At 35.9% G+C, this 14383-nt stretch overlaps 1 protein-coding gene across 1 annotated transcript in view; it reads right to left on the bottom strand.

Moving 5' to 3' along the window:
* Window positions 1-14383, bottom strand: part of P2RY8 (P2Y receptor family member 8) — a 245412-nt gene that overhangs the window by 50038 nt on the left and 180991 nt on the right. The gene's annotated exons all lie outside the window — the stretch shown is intronic.

The following is a 14383-nucleotide window of genomic DNA, read 5'->3' on the forward strand; positions in this document are numbered from 1 at the left end:
AATAATACAAATTCTGGAGTAGACTGTCCCTTTAAATAATCTATTTTACACTGCTTTTGTCCTTTTTAATGGTATTTTAAACAAACTGCTATTTGATAGACAAACAATTCATTTAAGGGGATTAGAATCATCAAACATTTGAAAAGGTAATGTATTCTTTTGGAAATCGTTTCACACATCTGTTCTAATGGATTGACATGGACCCCAACATTAAATCAGAACATGCTTAAGAAAAATTTACTTTATTGTTTGTATACAAAAGCTTAGTTTGTGTCCTATTCTCCATAGGAAGATACTTGTATATTGTCAGTATGAGAGTTTTGTACAGTTACAAGTTGCCATTTCTAAATGTGGTAGTATTATTGTTGAAGATTATTCTTGAGATACCTTGTTATTGCTTTGTGGGCAGGAAATCTTCTGCAAGAAAGTATACAGATCTTTAAATCTAGATATATTTTCAAAATGCGTAAGAGTTGCATTATATAATTTACAGCTGCATCTGATGACATAAAGTTTTACATTATTAATCTTTCACAGTTTTTTAAATAAGTCTTGTTTACTGTGTATACATTAAAAGGATATTCTAGTGAAAAAAATGCTCAAGTTACTTAAAAATATTTTATATTTTAGCATTATATCTGGACATGTGCACAGGCTTTTAATTTGGTTCATCCAAAAGTTTCGGTTCAGAATTTTCAATCAGTTTGTGTCATCAGAATTTTGTTTATTGGCTAGTTCGATTTGGCCAAATATTTAGCGAAGAATTTAATTATATATATATATTTGTTTGATTACATTAAATCATATTGGAAGCTTACTAGGACATGGCAACAAATCAAATATTAATTGCTAACTGGGATACAAGAACATGAAGGAACTAGAACAATTTTTACATAGAGAATTCAAACAATAAATTGAAATGAAAAGAATTTGATAATTATTCACTAGTACTATTTTTTCCCACCACTCTATTGTCTACATCCCTTCTAACTTTTCACTTCCCACTACTACAGCCTTTATGTACAATATTTTTTAATTTAACTCTTATTCTAAACTATCCACATTCCACATCTGCTCCATAACATTTTTTTAGTTACTAGTAAGTAAGCTGGGAGACTCAATTCAAAGAATGGCATTAGCAGGAGAGGTGGGGCCAACAGGCAGCAGACTGAATTAGGGAGGCCTCTGAACACAGTACATATACCTCAACATTACACCTTCAAGGAAGGAGGACAAACATTAGACACAGTGGCCAGCAATTTCCTTAAGATTTGGCATTGCCGGAAGATGACTACAACAGAGTAGGAAGGGCAGGAGCAGGAGTAGCAACAGCCGTCAGCAGAGTTACTGAACTAGGTAGGCTTCTGGTACACAAACCCCAAAAATATACCCCCAAAGGAAAACAGCAACAGCAGGTAACAGTTTACTAGGAATTTTTACTTTACCTGATGATGACCTCCACAGAGCAGAAAGGGTAGGAACAGGAGTGACAGCAGCAGAGCTGCTTAACTAGCTAGGTAGGCCTGGCAGTGCATAAACCTCAAAACTACACCTCTAGGAGGGCAAACACATGCCTAGAGCTTTCATTAAAGCTGTTCTGGTTCATGGTCCTCTGTGGGACCATAAAAAGGTACCTTGTTACTGTGGCGATAGGGTTTAACACCTAAGCGTGCTGTCCTGCACTAAGGCCCCGGGGGAACTTTACAGCATTCACAGTTGACACTGTGTTTAGGTGGACTCATCCTTAAATTGATGGTAAATCCTAGCATTTGGGGAACACTAGGATTTACCATTGGAACAATAAAGGGGAGGGAACTTTCATTCATGAAGTACTTCATGCTGAAAGCGCCTTTATTTGTTCCAAGCAATTGCCGCACTGAGCTGCTAAGGTAGCCCACCGGCAGAATGCTATTTGGCTAAGATGATGTTTCCACCTCTTAGCAAACCTTTGTGCGGGAAATCCGGCTTGGCGCAGCATATACACCTCTGTTGTATAATATATAGTATAATGCTATACCTCTCAAGAATCAGCACTCAGCATGTATATTAATATAGTTTTAAAAGAGTACATAGATCTGGTATGATTGATTATTACAATGCAATCCAAACACCAAGTCAGCCCTTAAAAGGGACATAACTAAATAAAACTACTGGGTCAATTCTTCAATTTTAATCATTTAAAAAAAATTAAAAAATTATTTTCACTATTTAGCCCGAGCAATGCATATCTGTGCTGCAGAATACAAAATAAGCCTACCAAGCTTCAGATGCACATTTTATGTCAACTTAATAAAACAGTCTTACTTCAAAGGGATTTGAAACACTTTAAGATTGTAATATATATATATTTTTTTATGTACTAGTTAGTAAGCTTGCCCAGAGGGCAGTCTATGTTTTGTAAATACAAAAAATAAAAAATAGAACTACAGAAAAAAATAAACACAATATCCAAAATAAAAAAATTCAACCTAATCCATATGAAATTAAAGCCCACCAAAATAAAAACACCCCCTAATATAATGCTAAACTACCAATAGCCCTTAAAAGGGCTTTTTGTAGGACATTGCCCTAAGTAAAATATCTCTTTTGCAGTTACAAAACATTCTAAGTCCCCGCTAACAGTAAAACCCACCTCCCACCAACCCCCCCAAATAAATAAATCTTACACTAAAAAAACCTAAACTACCAATTGCCCTGAAAAGGGTATTTGTATGGGCATTGCCCTTAAAAGGGCATTCAGCTCTTTTGCTGCCCTCTTTTAAGAACTGCTCTTTTTAAAAGCCCTTTTAAGGGCTATTGGTAGTTTAGCATTAGATCAGGGGGTTTATTTTTTTTGGGGGGCTTTTTTTATTTTCATAGGGATTAGGTTTACATTTTTAATTTTTGATAATTTGTTTATTATTTTCTGTAATGTCAGACTTTTTTATTTTTTGTAATTTTAGTTAAATTTAAACTTATTTTTATATTTTTAAGTAATGTTAGGTTTTTTATTTTAATTGTATTTTTTTTTTTAGGTAATTGGGTTTAATTTAGGGGGTGTTAGGTTAGGGGGATTAGTAATTTAATTAGTTATTTGTGTTGTGGGTTTTGGCGGTTTAAGGGGTTAATAGGGTAATTAGGTTTATTGCGATGTGGGGGTTTGCAGTTTAGGGGTTAATAGGGTAATTAGGTTTATTGCGATGTGGGGGTTTTGCAGTTTAGGGGTTAATAGGGTAATTAGGTTTATTGCGATGTGGATAGTTGACGGTTAACAGATTAATATGTTAGGTTATTTGCGGATAAGGGGTTAATTACTTTATTACTTTGCGATGTGTGGTTTTGCGGTTTAGGTGTTAATACTTTGTGTGGGAGGTTAGGGGTTTTTTTGTTATACTTTGTGCAGGTGTTTTTTTTTTTTTTGTAATGCTCTGTTTGCCTTTGCTGCATCCCGGTGGATTCCGAATTTTTGCCCCATTTTCCTGTAATTTAACTCTTAATAAATTATTAGTTATTGGAAATGCACTCTGAAGACTTTACAAACCTAACCATTCTACATGTCTATCTATAATTGACTTTAGCATAAGTGGTAGGATAAAGTACTGCAAGAAATGCAAGTTTTACTAAATAAATGACTGTGGCTATTCTTGTCTACTCCAATGACATGACCAAAATGGCTCCTACAAATAGGACAAGTGGTAAGGTAGTTGGACAATTGAGAAACCATTGCAGCAAAAACTGTGTTAATGTATTTGGAAATTGTTTCCAATCTACTGGTGCATGTTTAAAAACAAATTGCACAATGTGTGGTATCAAGAAAAAAATTAAGACTGCAGTAACAAAACAATCAGAAATCGATACAAAGAGACATAAACCTGTATACTAAACAAAACCTATAAAAAAAGTTAGGTTGGCACAATAGCTTGGGCCTACTTGGGCAATGTATACAGATTACATGACTACCTATGGTTACTCAGAATTCTATATACCTGACAGCCAGTGTGTGTGGGTAATTCTGAACAGTCTTGGGATTATAAATAAATTGGTCAGGACCAGAGAATAGGGGTTTTGAGAGAATATTTTTTATTAAAGCTTCATATATTAGGTCAACACATTATGATGAATATGGGGATCCAATGAAGGGACTAACTGAGAGACGGAGCATAGCATGGAGATTATACTGAAAATGTACTTCAGAATATTGATTTATTTTTCTGCCACTCATCAATGATTTTTTTCACTCATTAAATTTGTATTACTTTTGTGACGGCCAACACTTAGGAGCTGCAGATCAATGTTTTAGGATCTTTAGGGGCCAACAATCAATACCTAAGGAGTCTAAAGGCCCACATATATATTTATGGCATTAAACATACAAATGATAATATATTTCCACTCACCAGAAGTCGCCAAAGCGGAGTTTTTTAGTTTCACTTTTTCCTGGAGCCACAAAATCTAGTGCAGAGAGCTGCATGGGCCACCAGTTAGCCATCCCTGATCTTGATACTCATCAACTTGGGAACAAAATGTAGTTTGGCTTTTTTATTTTTGGAAAGGAAATATATTTCATAAATTGCTGTAATCTATTCATGGGATGAAATTAATATTTTCATTGCTGTTATAAATGTTTAAATTTAAATTAATGGCCTACAGATGCATGGAAGTTAGACATAGAAACATGAGGGTCAATTTATTAATGTGCGAGCGGACATGATACGATGTAGCATATGCTGTCGGCATTTATCATTGCACCAGCAGTTCTTTTGAACTGCTGGTGCAATGCTACCCCCTGCAGATTCACACCCAATCGACCGCTAGCAGGGGGTGTCAATCAACCCGATCGTATTCGATCGGGTTGATTTCTGTCCGCCGCTTCAAAGCAGGAGGACAGGTTATGGAGCAGCAGTGTTTAGACAGCTGCTTCATAACCTCTGTTGGCTCTGAAGGCTCGTCGGAAACACGGGGCATCAAGCTCCGTACGAAGCTTGATAAATTGACCCCATATAATTTAATGTCAGATAAGAACCAAAAGGTTCCCATCTAGTCTACCCATATTACATGTTAAGTGTTTCTTAGGATAGCTTTATGCATGTCCCAGGCTTTTTTTTCTAGACATGAATAAGGATATGGGTCCGAAACGTTGTCGGTTTTAATTGGCACAATAAAGCAATAATGTTTTATATACAGTTGGTGGTGCGGCTATATTACTCCTTTGAACTGTATACTTTGGACCATGGTGCAGGTCTAATAGTTGGCACACACTTTTATTCCCAGGCATTTTTTTAAATCCTTTACATTCTTTGGGGCCGATTTATAATCGGTCTGTCCGACATGATCTGCTCAGCGGATCATGTCAGACAGACATCGATAAATGCTGACAGCATATGCTGTCGGCATTTATCATTTCACAAACAGTTCTTGGGAACTGCTTGTGCAATGCCGCCCCCTGCATTGCCCTGCTTCATAACTGCTGTTTCTGGGGAGCCTGAAGGCTCGCGTGGAAACAGGGGCATCAAGCGCCAGTCGGCCCTTTTGTCTCTGCCACCAAAATTGGAAGTTTGTTTTATAAGTCAACCACCCTTTCTATAAAAAAATGTTTCCTTACATTTATCCTGAATCTTCTACCCTCTAACTTAAGATTGTGACCCCTTGTTTTGGCATTTTTTTTTTTTTGTGGAAAATGCTTTCAGCTTCCACTTTATTAAGTCCCTTCATATATTTGAAGGTTTTTATTGTGTCATCTCTTTCCCTTCTATCCTCTAAACCAGTGGTCGCCAACCAGTGGTCCATGGACCACTTGTGGTCCACGAGAAGATCTTAGTGTTCCTTGACACCATTAAGCAGGAATTAATCTCCTCTCACGGTGTCAACCCTGTCGTGCCGCAAATCCCTACAGTGCTTGGCTGGGAGTTGCGTAGTACTGCGCAACTTTTGTAGCTAGATTGTATTTTTAACTCCTCCCACCTGGCGCGCTGCTCAGAGGAAGATGCTTCCATTCTAAAGCCAGCAGAGGTTGGTATAGTCTTGGTTTGTAATAGTGGAATTAAAGTATATAAAAAAAGAAAATCTTAGAAAAATGTTTTCTCATATTTCATTTAATTTCTTCCCTTTGTAGTAATTCCTTCAGATGGACTTACATCACTGTTTGTCTTCCTCCCCTCCATCATCTTTTTTTTTTTATTTCTAATAATTTTCTAGAGCACAGTCATTCCACCTGAATTCCAGTAATTGTCATCCAGCAGATCAGCCATATCCCAGCAGTATTATAGAAATTGACAGTAACATCAGTCGTGGTTAGCCCACATCCATATTGAGAGCTTTCTGATATAAACTTAATTTATGACTCCAATGTCTGTCCATGATCATAAGTAGTTTTGAATAATTCCTAACTGGGGAGGTGACTTGGAAGTCTTGTGGTCCTTTTAAACATAATTCTTTTTTTTCCTCACTTTCTGCCTCTCTGTTTCCAGATGGTTATACTAGTTATGTACAATTTGCATGTGTGTATATATATATATATATATATATATATATATATATATACATACACACACATATACTTAACCTTTTTTAAAAAAATCATGTTAGTGGTCCACGGGATTAAAAATTGTGAGTTTAGTGGTCCCTGAGGTCCGAAAGGTTGGCGACCCCTGCTCTAAACTATTCACTTTTAGGTCATAGAATCTTTCTTTGAATATTTTATATTTTAGACTGTGTACCATTTTTGTAGCACTCCTTTGGATAGTTTCTAGTTAATTTATATCGTTCTGAAAATATGGTCTCCAGAACTGTACACATTATTCCAGATGTGACATAACTAATGATCTGTAAAGTGGCATAAGAACCTTGGTATTTCTGTTACTTATACCTCTCCCATTACAACCAAGTATTTAACTGGCCTTACTGGATGCACTGTTGCATTGTGTATCAAATTTTAGTTACAGTCAGCAATGTACCAATTGGCCTTTAAGTTTTTGTATCCTATATGCATAATTTTGCTCTTGGTAAAATTAAATTTCAGATTCCATTTATTTGCCCAGTCCTCCAGTTTTTTAATATCACTGTTGATTTGATCAACCCCCTCCTGGAACATTAACTCTGTTACAATTTTTTTTATAATCTGCAAACAAGCAAGCCTTCTCCTGAAGCCCACTTCCAATATTACTTATGAACATGTTAAACAAAACAGGCCCAATAACTGACCCTTGGGGGACACCACTAGTAACTGACCCCTCAGTTAAAGGGACACTAAACCCCCCAAAAAATCTATTATGGTTCAGGTAGAGAATACAATTTAAACAACCGTCTAATCTACTTCTACTATCTAATTTGCTTCATTCTTTAGATATCCTTTGTTGAAGAAATAGTAATGCATATGGATGAGCCAATCACATGAGGCATCTATGTGCAGCCACAAATCAGCTGAGCCTATCTAGATATGCTTTTTAGCAAAGCATATCACGAGAATGAAACAAATTAGATCATAGTAATTTAGAAAGTTGTTTAAACATTATTTCTAAATCATGAAAGAAAAAAATGGGTTTATGTCCCTTTAAATGTACTCAATTAATTGAAACCTTCTGCCTTCTATCCTTAAAGGGACACGAAACCCAAACATTTTCTTTCATGATTCAGATAGAGAATATAATTTTAAACAACTTTCCAATGTATTTCTATTATTTAATTTGCTTCCTTCTCTTGTTATAATTTGCTGAAAGGTTTATCTAGGCAAGTTCATGAGCAGCAGATAACCTATGTTCTAGCAGTTGATTGGTGGCTGCATAAATATATTGAATGTGATTGGCTCACCCATGTGTTCAGTTAGAAACTAGTAGTGCATTGCTGCTCTTTCAACAAATGATACCAAGATAATGAAACAGATTAGATAATAGAAATACATTAGAAAGTTGTTTAAAATTGGATTCTCCATCTGAATCATGAATACATTTTTGGGGTTTCATGTACCTTTAAGTCAGCATTGTACCCACTAAACAATCTTAGCATCCACTCCAAGGCAATACATTTTGTGAATAAATTTGTTGTGTGAGACAGTGTCAAAAGCTTTGCTAAAGTCTAGATGTGCAACATCTATGGCTGCTCCCTGGTTTATTAATTTAGTTGCATGGTCAAAGAAATCAATTAGATTAGTCTGACATAATCTTCCATGCTGTCCTTTGTCTTCTAAGTTGTTTGTCTGAGGGTAAGACACAAGTCTTTCTTTTAAAAGAGTTTCCATTATTTTCCCTGCAATTGAGGTCAAACTGACTGGCCTATAGTTAGAAGAATCTTCCCTACTACACTTTTTATGAAGAGGGACTACAATGGCAACTCTCCAGTTTAATGGAACAACTCCTGTGACTGATTAAATAAATCAGTTAATGGAGTAGCTATAATGGATTTAAGTTTTCTTAGAACCCTTGGATAAATATTATCTGGACCCTCAGACTTATTTACTTTTATTTTTAATAAAGCTCTTGAAACCTCTTATGTAAAGAGAAAAGTACTACTCACATTATCATTTGAAGTAGCATCCCTTAATAGAATCTCACTATCTTTACCATCTGTTGTAAAGACTGAACAAAAGTAATCATTTAGACAGTTTGCTATTTGTTTATCTCCTTCCGCTACTCTATTATCAGTCTTGAGTCTTACTATCCCTCCGTCAGTTTTTCTCTTTTCACTGATATATCTGAAGAAGGTTTTGTCACTGTTTTTACAGATGCTATTTTGTCTTCTGCATCAGCTTTCGCCTTTCTGATTAAATGCTTTGGGGCTGAATTATCAAGCTCCGAAAGGAGCTTGATGCCCCTGTTTCCACACGAGCCTTCAGGCTCGCCAGAAAAGGCAATTATGAAGCAGCGGTCTAAAGACCGCTGCTCCATAACTGGTCCGCCTGCTCTGAGGCTGCAGACATCAATCCGCCCGATCCTATATGATCGGGCTGATTGACACCCCATGCTAGCGGCCGATTGGCTGTGTATCTGCAGGGGGCGGCATTGCACAAGCAGTTCACAAGAACTGCTTGTGCAATGATAAATGCCGACAGCATATGCTGTCAGCATTTATCAATGTGCGGCGGACATGATATGGTACATCGTATCATGTCTGCTTGCACTTTCATAAATCGGCCCCTTTGTCTTTTTTTGTTTGGTTCTCCATTTTTCCTTAACCTCTTCTGAGCCAGTGAGTTTTAATTGTTATAGATTGTCTTTTTTTGTCTTAAAGTGATTGTAAAGTTTAATGAATAAGTTCCCCGTATCTAAAACTAATCATAAAAACAGAGGCACTTTCATTCATTATACTTTACAGTGAAGCTTCTTTTTTAAAATACTTACCTTTCTTTATGGAAAACAGACCGGCGATCCTCAGCCTGCATCTCCGGCTGTAGTTAGCCCAACGATGATCACGAATCCGGCTTCCTCCAATCATTGCATGCCCCCTTTGGCATCCAGCTCGTGGGGCCACTCAATGATTGGAGGAAGCCGGATTCATCATGTGCTAACTACAGCAGGAGATGCGGGCGGAGGATCGCCGGGTGTGCCGCCAAAGGTGCTCCAGAGCTGCATATTCAGCTTCTTAAATGGAGCCCTTAATACAAATTATGAAAGAAAAAATTGCGTTTAATGTCCCTTTAATGATAACAAACATAATAAAAAAAGAAAATGAAAAATAAAACCTGTGTCTAAGGTGCATAATCCCCTGTACAAAAATAATGTATATTCTCACATACTGTATATTCTGTACAAAATAAATGAGGTATAATTCTGTAAGTAGATGGTTTGTGAGATTAGTTATATGACAGGGGCTAAACATACCATACATTCACAGCATTGATAAAGATTAAGATTTGTGTTATATTTCTTAAATGGACATTGTAAACAAAAATCATGTATTATATTTAGTTTTTGCTGTACTGACCCATAGGAAACTATAGGGTTGATCACAATTTTACCCTTGTTTTCACAGGTAACAATTTCTGGACAGTGTTTTTTTTTCCCAACCACAAAATACTTCTGCTTGTATTACCCCTGAAGATCAAAAGCATTGCCTTCCAAAAACAACACTAAATCATTGTATGCATCTTTTCTTGTGATTTTTATTAGAAAAAAGAAATGTTCATAATAAATGACAATCAAAATGATGATTTTGTGATTTTAGTAATTATATAACAAAGGTCTGTATGTTGATTGATCCCTTCCTTTTAATAGTGATTCTAATAGATGATATGTGTGCAATTAACTTCTTGTGCTGCCAAACTATATGGATATGTGTGTATGTCTCTTAGAAGGGACAGTCTACTCCAGAAATGTTATTGTTGAAAATATAGATAAATCCCTTTATTACCCATTCCCCAGTTTTGCATAACCAACATGGTTATATTAATATATGTTTTTTACCTCTGTCATTACCTTGTATCTAAGCCTCTGCAGACTACCCCATATTTCAGTCATTTTAAAGACTTACATTTTAGCCAATCAGTACTGACTCCTAGGTAACTTCACAGGAGTGAATAATAAACTGTCAAAATGCACTGAGATAAGAGGCGACCGTAATAACACATGAGAACAATAACATTGATGATAAAAGAAAATTGGAAATTTGTTTAAAATCCCATGCCCTGTCTGAAAGTTTAATTTTTAATTAACTGTCCCTTTAACCTTTTAACTGCTGAGCCATTTCAACCTCTGTGCCAAGCTGTTTTTGAGTTTTTAGATGGAGATTCTTAACCGAAACAATAAAGAAAAAAGTATTGTGACTGCTATTCTTTATTGGCTCATCTGCTGTGTTCTGCATAGGACTCCATTGTGGGGTTAAACACATAGGGGTTAATCCACAAAAAATGAAATGCCAAAACAAGGGGTCACAATCTAAAGTTAGAGGGTAGCAGATTCAGGAGAAATGTGAGGAAGCATTGTTTTACAGAAAGGGTGGTGGATTCATGTAATAAACTTCCATTTGAAGTGGTAAACACAAAGACTGTAAAGGAATTAAAAAATGCCTGGGACATGCATAGGGCTATCTTGGGCAAAAAGTAATATAATATGGGTAGACTTGATGGGCCTTTTTATCTACCATCAAATTCTGTGTTGCTATGTTTCTATCATAATTTCTAGAGAAAATCCTCATTAAAGGGACAGTCTACACCAGAATTTTTATTGTTTAAAAACATACGACTAGATTACGAGTTGTGCGTTAAGGTAAAAAAGCAGAGTTAACAGGTCATAACGCTGCTTTTTTACTACCACTGCCATTACGATTCTTGCAGGTATAGGTGTACCGCACACTTGTTTGGCCTTACCGCAAACCGACTTACGTAAACTTCGTAAACCCTTTTTTCTATGGGACTTCCATAGCGCTGGTATTACGAGTCCTGGGAGGCCAAAAAGTGAGCAGTACAGCCTCTACCGACAAGATCCGTAACGCATTCTAAAGTCAGTAGTTATGAGTTTTACACTACAATGCCATAGCATAAAACTCATAACTAAAGTGCTAAAAAGTACACTAACAACCATAAACTACCTATTAACCCCTAAACCGAGGCCCTCCCGCATCGCAAACACTAAAATAAAATTTTTACCCCTAATCTGCCGCTCCAGACATCACCGCCACTAGAATAAACATATTAACCCCTAAACCACAGCATTCCTGCCTCGCAAACACTAGTTAAATAATATTAACCTCTAATCTTCCGCCCCTAACATAGCCGCCACCTACATTATATTTATTAACCCCTAATCTGCCGCCCCCAATGTCGCCGCAACCTACATACACTTATTAACCCCTAACACTCCCTAACTTAAATATAATTAAAATAAATCTAAATAAAATTTCTACCATTAACTACATTATTCCTATTTAAAACTAAATACTTACCTATAAAATAAACCCTAAGCTAGCTACAATATAACTAATAGTTACATTGTAGCTAGCTTAGGGTTTATTTTTATTTTACAGGCAAGTTTGTATTTATTTTAACTAGGTAGAATAGTTATTAAATAGTTATTAACTATTTAATAACTGCCTAGCTAAAATAAATACAAATTTACCTGTAAAATAAAACCTAACCTAAGTTACAACACCTAACCTTACAGTATAATTAAATAAATTACCTACAATAATTTAAATTAGCTAAATCACAAAAACCCCCACTAAATTACAGAAAATAAAAAACAAATTACAGATCTTTAAACTAATTACACCTAATATAATAGCCCTATCAAAATAAAAAAGCCCCCCCAAAATAAAACCCCCCTAGCCTAAACTAAACTACCAATATTCCTTAATTAGCGCCTTTTGAGGGGCATTGCCCCAAAGAAATCAGCTCTTTTTCCTGTAAAAACAACCCCCCAAATAAATTACTAACTTAAAAAAGCGTCGCCGGACTGTTATCCGACTGACGCTTGTCCGACGGACATTTGTCCGACGGACAATATTACGAAAGACATTTATCCGGCTGCTGGGTGGGAATGAAGCTTAAAAATCACGGTTTTATAACATTTTTAATAGTGGACTGACAAAAGACAATTAAATCAACTTATATATAACATTTATAACATTTTTAATAGTGGACTGACAAAAGACAATTAAATCAATTTATATATAACATATTAATTATAATATTATAATTATAATAATTATATTATGTGTTAAAAGTACATTGTGAGGGTAGGGACCCATGGATAGGTTCCCAGAGGTGGTTGCGGCGCCCGAGTCACTGATTGTAACAGAAAATTTTGGATCGTATCTGCCCTCGGCCGAATGTATCTTGATTTATTTAAGTAAATCTTATATATTATGTGCTATTGCCTTTAAAAAGTCTAATCTTGAGTATTCACTGTATTTTTCTAAAACTTTCATTATCCTGTTGTTTATGATTTCACATTTTTTTTTTGTTTTCTCAGTTCAACTCCAGAATCAATTTTTTCAATTGTTAACTCCCATTCTGCTTGTTCTTTTCTTATTTTTGAAACTAGTCTGCAAATGCTTGGGTGGGTTATAGACATTCGTTGGTCAAATGCTCTGTGCCATCCTTCTAGAGAGTTGTTTGTTCTAGGTAACCCTAGTTTTGTTCTTTCAAAAGTGTTCCACATCGTAATATCGAAAGTAGGTTTTCTTCTTGTACCTTGTTGTAGTTCGCCAATCCAGGTTTTTTCAAAATAATTTAAAAATTCGGATAAAATGTTACTGTTTTGTTTTTCTATTGATTTTACGAAGTCATTAAATGTTTCAACTACATCTTCCACTGGCACAAATGCTAATGCTTCTAAGCATTTTATGATCAGAGCATTTTTTTCATTATTATACCATATTTTTAAGCCCAAAGATTGTATTTTTCTCCACAGGCATTGGAAAAAATGGAAAAAGCATCCATAAATTATTGTATTTTGTAAAAAATTTGTCATGCAATTTATTGCTGCTCTTTCAAAATCTACAGTAATTGATATAGGATTGATATCTGGATTTTTTTCTTTTATAATACTAAAAATTAAATTATAAGTTTCCTGATTTTTATTTTTTGATATGTAGTATACTAATGGTATGGTATGGTTATCTTCTATTAAAACATGTATTGTATACAACTGAAAACCTAAAGGAGCTGAGTCAAATGTTCCGTCACAGAGCCAGTGTTGTTTTCTCCAACATAGGTGTGTCCGGTCCACGGCGTCATCCTTACTTGTGGGATATTCTCTTCCCCAACAGGAAATGGCAAAGAGCCCAGCAAAGCTGGTCACATGATCCCTCCTAGGCTCCGCCTTCCCCAGTCGTTCTCTTTGCCGTTGTACAGGCAACATCTCCACGGAGATGGCTTAGAGTTTTTTGGTGTTTAACTGTAGTTTTTATTATTCAATCAAGAGTTTGTTATTTTAAAATAGTGCTGGTATGTACTATTTACTCTGAAACAGAAAAGAGATGAAGATTTCTGTTTGTAAGAGGAAAATGATTTTAGCAACCGTTACTAAAATCGATGGCTGTTTCCACACAGGACTGTTGAGAGGAATTAACTTCAGTTGGGGGAAACAGTGAGCAGACTTTTGCTGCTTGAGGTATGACACATTTCTAACAAGACGATGTAATGCTGGAAGCTGTCATTTTCCCTATGGGATCCGGTAAGCCATTTTTATTACATAAGAAAAAAAGGGCTTCACAAGGGCTTTTAAGACTGTAGACATTTTCTGGGCTAAAACGATTGATATATAAGCATATTTTATACTTCATAGCTTTGAGGAATTATTTTATTCTTGGGAATTATGTAAAATAACCGGCAGGCACTGTATTGGACACCTTATTCTCTAGGGGCTTTCCCTAATCATAGGCAGAGCCTCATTTTCGCGCCTCTATTGCGCACTTGTTTTTGGGAAGCATGACATGCAGATGCATGTGTGAGGAGCTCTGATACATAGAAAAG

This window comes from Bombina bombina, chromosome 3 (genome assembly GCF_027579735.1).
Source record: "Bombina bombina isolate aBomBom1 chromosome 3, aBomBom1.pri, whole genome shotgun sequence".
Classification (NCBI taxonomy): Eukaryota; Metazoa; Chordata; class Amphibia; order Anura; family Bombinatoridae; genus Bombina; species Bombina bombina.